This window comes from Dreissena polymorpha, chromosome 7 (assembly GCF_020536995.1).
Source record: "Dreissena polymorpha isolate Duluth1 chromosome 7, UMN_Dpol_1.0, whole genome shotgun sequence".
Taxonomy (NCBI): domain Eukaryota; kingdom Metazoa; phylum Mollusca; class Bivalvia; order Myida; family Dreissenidae; genus Dreissena; species Dreissena polymorpha.
In genome coordinates, this window is record NC_068361.1 from 44,102,442 (window position 1) to 44,109,689 (window position 7,248).

Below are 7,248 nucleotides of genomic sequence, written 5' to 3' on the forward strand. Positions count from 1 at the left end.
TAGTTATCTTGTAGACCATTGTCAGCTTGGCTTTGGTTCTTCTGGACTCTTGAGTTTCCCACTGTAGGTGTTCGAGCATTGATGTGACGCTACTAGTTTTGTGATATCTGTTCGTCACATAGCGGGCTGCTCGTCTTTGGACCATCTCCAGGTCGTGGATCTGCTCCTTATGGTATGGGCTCCACACAGTGCCGCAGTACTCTAGGTTGGGGCGAACGAGGGAAAAGAATGCTGCACTTTTTACCTCTTCGTTGCCTATCCGTAAGTTCCTGCGTAGGAAACCAAGGGAACTGTTGCCTTTCTTGATCACTTGTTGGATATGTGGCTTCCAGGACATATCCTTTGTTAGCTCCACCCCAAGGTATTTGGATGTGTCTTCACATGCAAGCGTGTGACCTTTGAGGGTGTAACTGTACAGGAGTGGTGATCGCTTTCTGCACACTCGCAAAATGCAGCACTTCTCTGGGTTAAAGGACATTCCCCAGAGGACATTAATGATTGCTGATAAGGGTAAATAATTATAGATAAACACCGATACAAGTATTCAAAGCGAGATTAACTAGCAATTATCTCCAATCTTCAATAACAAAGACTACTTCTTGTTATTACTACATGACCACGTGTAATAGGGACTTCATCAAACTGACAAATGAACACATGGCATTTTATAAAATATTAAAAATGTATTCATTAAAAATAATTTAAAACATGCTCCTAACTGAAAGAGGTTGATGTTTGTTTATTGATAGTCATCAATTGAAATAGAAAAAACTATAAAAATTGGTAAGATATTTTCGATGAAAATTTTGCAATAAGGTGTGTTACAGTCATATGGTTTAACTTAATGAGCTATTCAAAAGAGTGTTTGTATTTTTGGTCGAAACTCAGCTGTTGCTTCTGGAGTCCCAGTTTCAATCCTATATGCATGCACATTTTTTATTTAATTGTTTTATTACAGTTAAGTTGAAATTTAATTAAATTACAGTATTCAATAGCATGACAAACTGTGAACAAGTCCATTTACTATTCTAAATATTAAACTTAATATGTTAAAGTCCACAGTTCATCCTTTATCAAACTTGTATTGATAAAACGAGACACACTCGAAATTAAATTGAAGCATTCAACATTTCAAACTGGGAAGAATGGTGACATCAAAAAAATCGAAATTTTCATTGCAAAAAGGGTCAGACTTAATTTACGACTTTTGCTGCACAGTGTGTGAAGAGAATGGCGCATATAACAAGGAGGTAGAGGCCTTTTGTGAACAGTGTTTCAAGTGTTACTGCGTCAAATATGTGGGACTTCACAACCGATCGTTCAACAAACACAGTTTGGCTTTACGAAATGAACTGCATAAATGGACGGAAATCAAGGCTAAAGTGGATGCGCTGGAAAAATGCCCAGAACACAAGAATGATGTTATAAAATCATTATGCGAGGACCATCAACAGCTGTTGTGTCATGATTGCCTTCAGACTAAACATCGGTAAGATTGAGGAAGTTTTTATATTAGTGCTTTTTTCCTTATACTTATAGATAAAATATTATTAACATCCCATAACGTGTAAGTGCACACTAAATTATTATAGTTATAGATTACTGGTTAAAATACAACTGACAAGACTATTATGCATTTTGTAAGACATAATTTGTACTATTGTTTCTCTATAACCTAGTGTTTTTCACAGGCATTGCGTCAATGTGGTCACTACTGATGAAAAGTTGAAAGGCCAACGCACGAAAGGGGATATCCAGAAAGCAGCCAGAAATATTGACACATTACAAGCAAAGTTGAGTCAAAGAATAAATGCCCTTGAAAATGACATTCAGTCAGTTAACAAAACGTACGAGAAAATACTTAATGACATCCGAACATTACACAAAACGCTCATTGAAGCTCTACAGCAACTAGAGATAGACATCATTAAAAAACTTGATGCACTGATGACCACCATATAGACATCAATAGAAAGTGACACAGACCAATGTACCAAACTTCATACAAAGATGATATGTTTCCAAGATAAGATTAAAAGTCTAGAATACCAGTCTGAAGCCATGTATTTTATTATGTATACTAAATGTCTAGAAATTGCGACTGAGGCAGGTACTTTTCTAAAAGATGTGAAAACACATGATAAAGTCAAGATGTAGTAAACTCCTGATACAACCATTACACAGACTTTGACCACGCTGTCAGGTTTAGGAAAATTTGAATGTCTTTCAAAGTTTGCACATTCACCAAGAAAAGAAGATAATGATGCTGTTGAGATTGATTATAGGACCTTTTATGATATTTTCGATGAGACAGAAACAATTCTCAATGTTAATAGACTTAAAAGTTATAAAGACTATGGCGCAAGATACTATCAAATATCAGCTATTTGTGAGACAGCAGAAGAAAATATATTAATTTTAGACAAGCTGGACGAGAGCGTTAAGTTGCTTGATCACTCGTACAACGTAGTGTCTCGCTATGACCTGTATGCTGAAGTCTTCTCGATTTGCAGAGTTGACCCCAGACTGGTAGCTGTTGCTGTGGGTGACAAGGAAATGGAAGATGATATTAGTGATCATCCTGAACGTTATAGTCTTCCTGTTAGGTTCCCGCGACATGATCAACATGATATGACCGTTTTTATTAAAGAAAGCAATGGTCAACTGATCTTGGACAGATTTAAGACACTGTATGATCACAAATGTAGAGGTATCACCCATCGCCATGGCAACCTTTACATAGCATCAGGTACAGCCCTGTACCAGTACACTATGGATGGTAGGCATTAATGGAAATTGTATGAGGATAGGTCTCCTCGCTCAGGTAATGTACAACCTCTTAAATATCTTTAATATCAATTCGTGCAGTGTAGGAGAACTCACCATGCCTTGTACCAATTATCCAATTAAAATACATAGAGACAATAGGCTTAATATAACATGACATATATCAATGAATAATCATCTCTACATCTTACACAGATTAATAATACATGTTCTTATTTTGAACATTATGATGGCAATACGGAGCAGTATATGGTTAAATTATTAATGTATTTTAAACTTTTTATTTACACAGACACAACGTTTAAATACGTTCCTACCTAAATGCCAAATAACAACATTAAATCAAAGAAGAAATTAATACACTGCTAATAAATTGTCTTATTTTCACTCTGTCCATTGATTCATATATGTTTCTACAGTTCCGTCTTGTGCTGTCAGTGTAGATGGGGCTAGGATCTATATAACTGATCAAATGAAGTAAAGGCTGGTCACTCTGTCTAGGGATGGAACATTGAAATCCACACTGACAGACTGTCAATTCCGCTTCCGAACTTTAGATGACCTCCATGTGACAGAAATGGGGCAGGTTCTAGTATGTGGATATTCTTCAGTCGCCCAGGTGGACAGAGAAGGGAGAAATATATTGGCACAGGTGGTCACACATAAAATGATGAAGGAACTTATACGGAAACAAAAATATTTCAAACCAACATACGTCTACTTCGATAGAAATACAGACTCATTGTGGGAATGACGTCAGGGATATATGCGTTCGCAGAATAAATTATTTTAATCGATGTCGCACAAACCATAGATTTAAAAAAGAGACAAACGAACTAAACAGATGTAAACTTCTCCTGTACTTGAGACTCAATTGGGTACATTGACATAAGACCATCTTTCGATTTCAAACGAAATACACCAATTCGATTCCATTCATTTCTCTATTTTTCACATAACTCTATGAACAGAAGACTTAACCAATAATGTAAATGTTAACACATACCAAACAAGAAATTCTTTCGTTATATGTGTTTAAACCTCACATATGTATGTTTAACTTGCCCATTTCATTATATCACATTCACACAATTTTGTAGTTTAATATTACAAATAATCACTGGCATTCATTAGTTGTTCAATAGTATTGAATTTCTTATTGTATCATAAAGCAGTCACTTTTTTAAATACCTTTTTTATTCCGAGATATTGTTGTGTATTAAAAGCTCTTTATAAGATTATTTATGGTTTAATAAAACACAATTTACCTTTGATAATTCTTGAAGCAATATTTCATAACACTAACGAGATCTCTTATTTATTCCTCAGCACTAAAAAACTATTTTATTTTAAATATTTGTACAAATATTAATTAGTAGTAGATTCCCGTTTTTGGTATATTGTTGTTGTTAGTTGTGTTTGATTGAACGAAGGCTATTTTTGTACGTACTTAGGCAGTATAATTGCAAAACTGAGCACTAAAATAAGTATATTGTCATTTACATGTAGCAACTCACTTCTTCAAATTCATGTTTTGTTAAACGCTTATTCAATGAGAACAAACAACAAAATAAACTATATAAAATTATACAACATAAGAGAAACAAAGGCTCAAAATATAACGGATGGAACTTAGTGGTTACCCGTGAGCCCGGGGCAAGTAGATTTTGGCCTGGGCAACTCAATTTCAAAAGTTCGTAAACTTCTTTTTTTTAATCTAACAACAATTCAGTGCAATAGAATTGAAAAAACAATTGATCACCATGGATCTATACTAGTTAAAAAACATTCATTATTTAGGAAGAGGACATGATTCAATTCAGGCTCATAATAATACATCATGCATCGAACGTGTGTATTGTCAGCAAATGTATTTAATTATATATTATTAAATTAAAAGAATGTATAATATTCACATGTTCATATTATTTCTGGGCTCGTTATTCTTTATCTGGGCAACCAATTACTAAAGATAGTTGCCCACAATAGTTTTCAATCCCTGGCATATCATTGTAACTTTATTGTTATAAGCATTGCATTAAAGTTGTGATTGAGGTTAGCTTGTTGTTTATAGTAAATTTACTTTTTAGCTCGACTATTATATATGAAAAATATATAGTGGAGCTATCCTTCTCAACCCGGCGTCGGCGTGCGCATTGGAATGTTTGCGTACCACCTCAAATATATTTCCTATGTCCATTGACATATTGCTTTTATATTTGCATACTTCTTTACCAACATTACCCCAATCGATAAACAAAAGCAGACAACTGTATCAAGCATTTTAACAGAATTAGGCCCTTTTTCACTTAGAATATGCATATTATTGATAAATCTATGTTAAAGTTTGCATACCACCTAAAATATTTTCTATTTTCCTTGACATATTGCTTTCATACATGTATTTTGCATTCTTTTTAACCAACATGACCCCAATGTTTTAACAAGGGCAGATAACTGTATCAAGCATTTTGTAACAATTATGGCCTTTTTTTCACTTAGAATATGCATATAATTGATAAATCAATGTTAAAGTTTGCGTACTACCTTTAAATTGCCATAACTTCTATATGATGCTCCCCACAAATTTTTTAGGGGGCTCCCCCAGTAAAGTCGCCGCTTCGTCTGTCCGTCCGTGCACAATTTTTGTCCGCGCTATTTCGCAGCAACTTATGACTGGAATTCAATTAAACTTTATGGGGAGCTTCACTACCAAGAGGAGATGTGCATATTATCAGCCGGTTCTGGTCGGATGATTTTTCACAGAGTTACAATGTATGGTCCTTTGAAATTGTCCATTAACTGTACATATAGTGCAATTCTTGTCCGGGCTATTTCTCAGCAACCAATGACCGGAATTCAATGAAACTTTATGGGAAGATTCACTACCAAGAGGACATGTGCATATTATCAGCCGGTTCTCGTCGGATGATTTTTCACAGGGTTATGGCCCTTTGAAATTTTCCATTGAACATATAGTGCAATTCTTGTCCGAGCTATTTCTCAGTAACTTATTACGGTAATTCAATGAAACTTTACGGGAAGCTTCACTACCAACAGGAGATGCGCATATTATCAGCCGGTTATGGTCGGTTGATTTTTCACAGAGTTATGGCCCTTTGAAATTTTCTATAAACTTTACATATCCATGTCGTGCAATTCTTTTCCGCGCTATTTCTCCCCAACTACTACCTGGAATACAATGAAGCTTTATGGGAAGCTTAACTACCTCTAGGAAATGCGCATGTTATAAGTGGGTTCTGGTTAGATGATTTATTTAGAGAGTTATGGAAATTTTAAAGTTGCTAAACCATCCATTGTTATATTTTGTCCAAAGTTATACTCCTCAAGACGTTTTCATTTATCTGAATATATAGTACAATATTGTGACCAAAAAACCTTTGGGGAGAATCACCCATCTCCGATTGTTTCAAATTTGATTCATGCTTTGACAAAACAACACTAACCTGACATACCACAATGGACACCACCCAAACTTGCAATAAAACCTTATTAGATTGTTCTATGTCTTATCAAATGTTCAATTGATTGTGGAAAATATACCTGAAAACAGAATCGTCTATAAAGTACATCTTCTTTAAAACATAAGTGATCAATATTTTTCAGTTACATTTATGGTCCTCTTCCACTCAGAATATGAATTTATTACATTGACCTTATTGAATATGAACAATTTCCCCATGATAGCTTTCGTTATACTGTCAAGCACTCGAATAGTCGAGCGCGCTGTCCTCTGACAGCTCTTGTTAAGTCCCAGAGTCTATACTGGGGGACATATTGTTTTTGCCCTGTCTGTTTGTTGGTTTGTTTGTTTGTTGGTTTGCGTCAAACTTAAACATTGGCCATAACTTTTGCAATATTGAAGATAGCAACTTGGTATTTGGCATGCATATGTATCTAATTGAGCTGCACATTTTGAGTGGTGAAAGGTCAAGGTTATAATTCAAGGTCAAAGGTCAAATATATAGGGGACATATTGTTTCACAAACACATCTTGTTTGTGACTCCTATAAAAGCTTAAATAGTGTCAAGAATCTTAATGTACAGCACCATTTCATTTGCAATCAATATTTGAATAATTCCAATTGTGTGCTACATTTAATTACAGTGTATAATTCTTTTTGAAAGAAAAATGATTTGTTTCCCACATTTTTTTTATGAATTTATTAATTAAACGCTTATATTGTGATTCTCTCATGAACCTTTTATTATCGATTGTAGAAAAAATAGAATACAATGTAAATGTCTGTCAGTGTTATACTAATTCCTAATCGGATTTCATTGATATTTTGATTACTTTTCATCTTATACCTGGGTCGAGTTCAAAAATGGTTCCGTCCGCTTAAAACCATGCATGGCCGTTAGGGGCAGGGCAGTTTTCCTTACATGGGTATAGTAAAATCTTTTTACCACTCTAGAAATCACCTTTACTGTCTATCC

At 34.7% G+C, this 7,248-nt stretch overlaps 1 long non-coding RNA gene across 2 annotated transcripts; it reads left to right on the forward strand.

Annotated features, from left to right (window-relative positions):
- The first annotated feature begins 1,088 nt into the window (after positions 1 to 1,088).
- LOC127837925 (uncharacterized) lies at positions 1,089 to 6,947 on the forward strand. 2 transcript variants are annotated; one of them, XR_008029528.1, is made up of 3 exons: positions 1,089 to 1,489; positions 1,692 to 2,824; positions 3,207 to 6,947. It is a non-coding gene; the product is annotated as an uncharacterized LOC127837925 (long non-coding RNA). The 2 variants fall into 2 exon arrangements; XR_008029529.1 differs by lacking the exon at positions 3,207 to 6,947 and adding an exon at positions 3,080 to 3,159.
- The last annotated feature ends 301 nt before the right edge of the window (positions 6,948 to 7,248 follow it).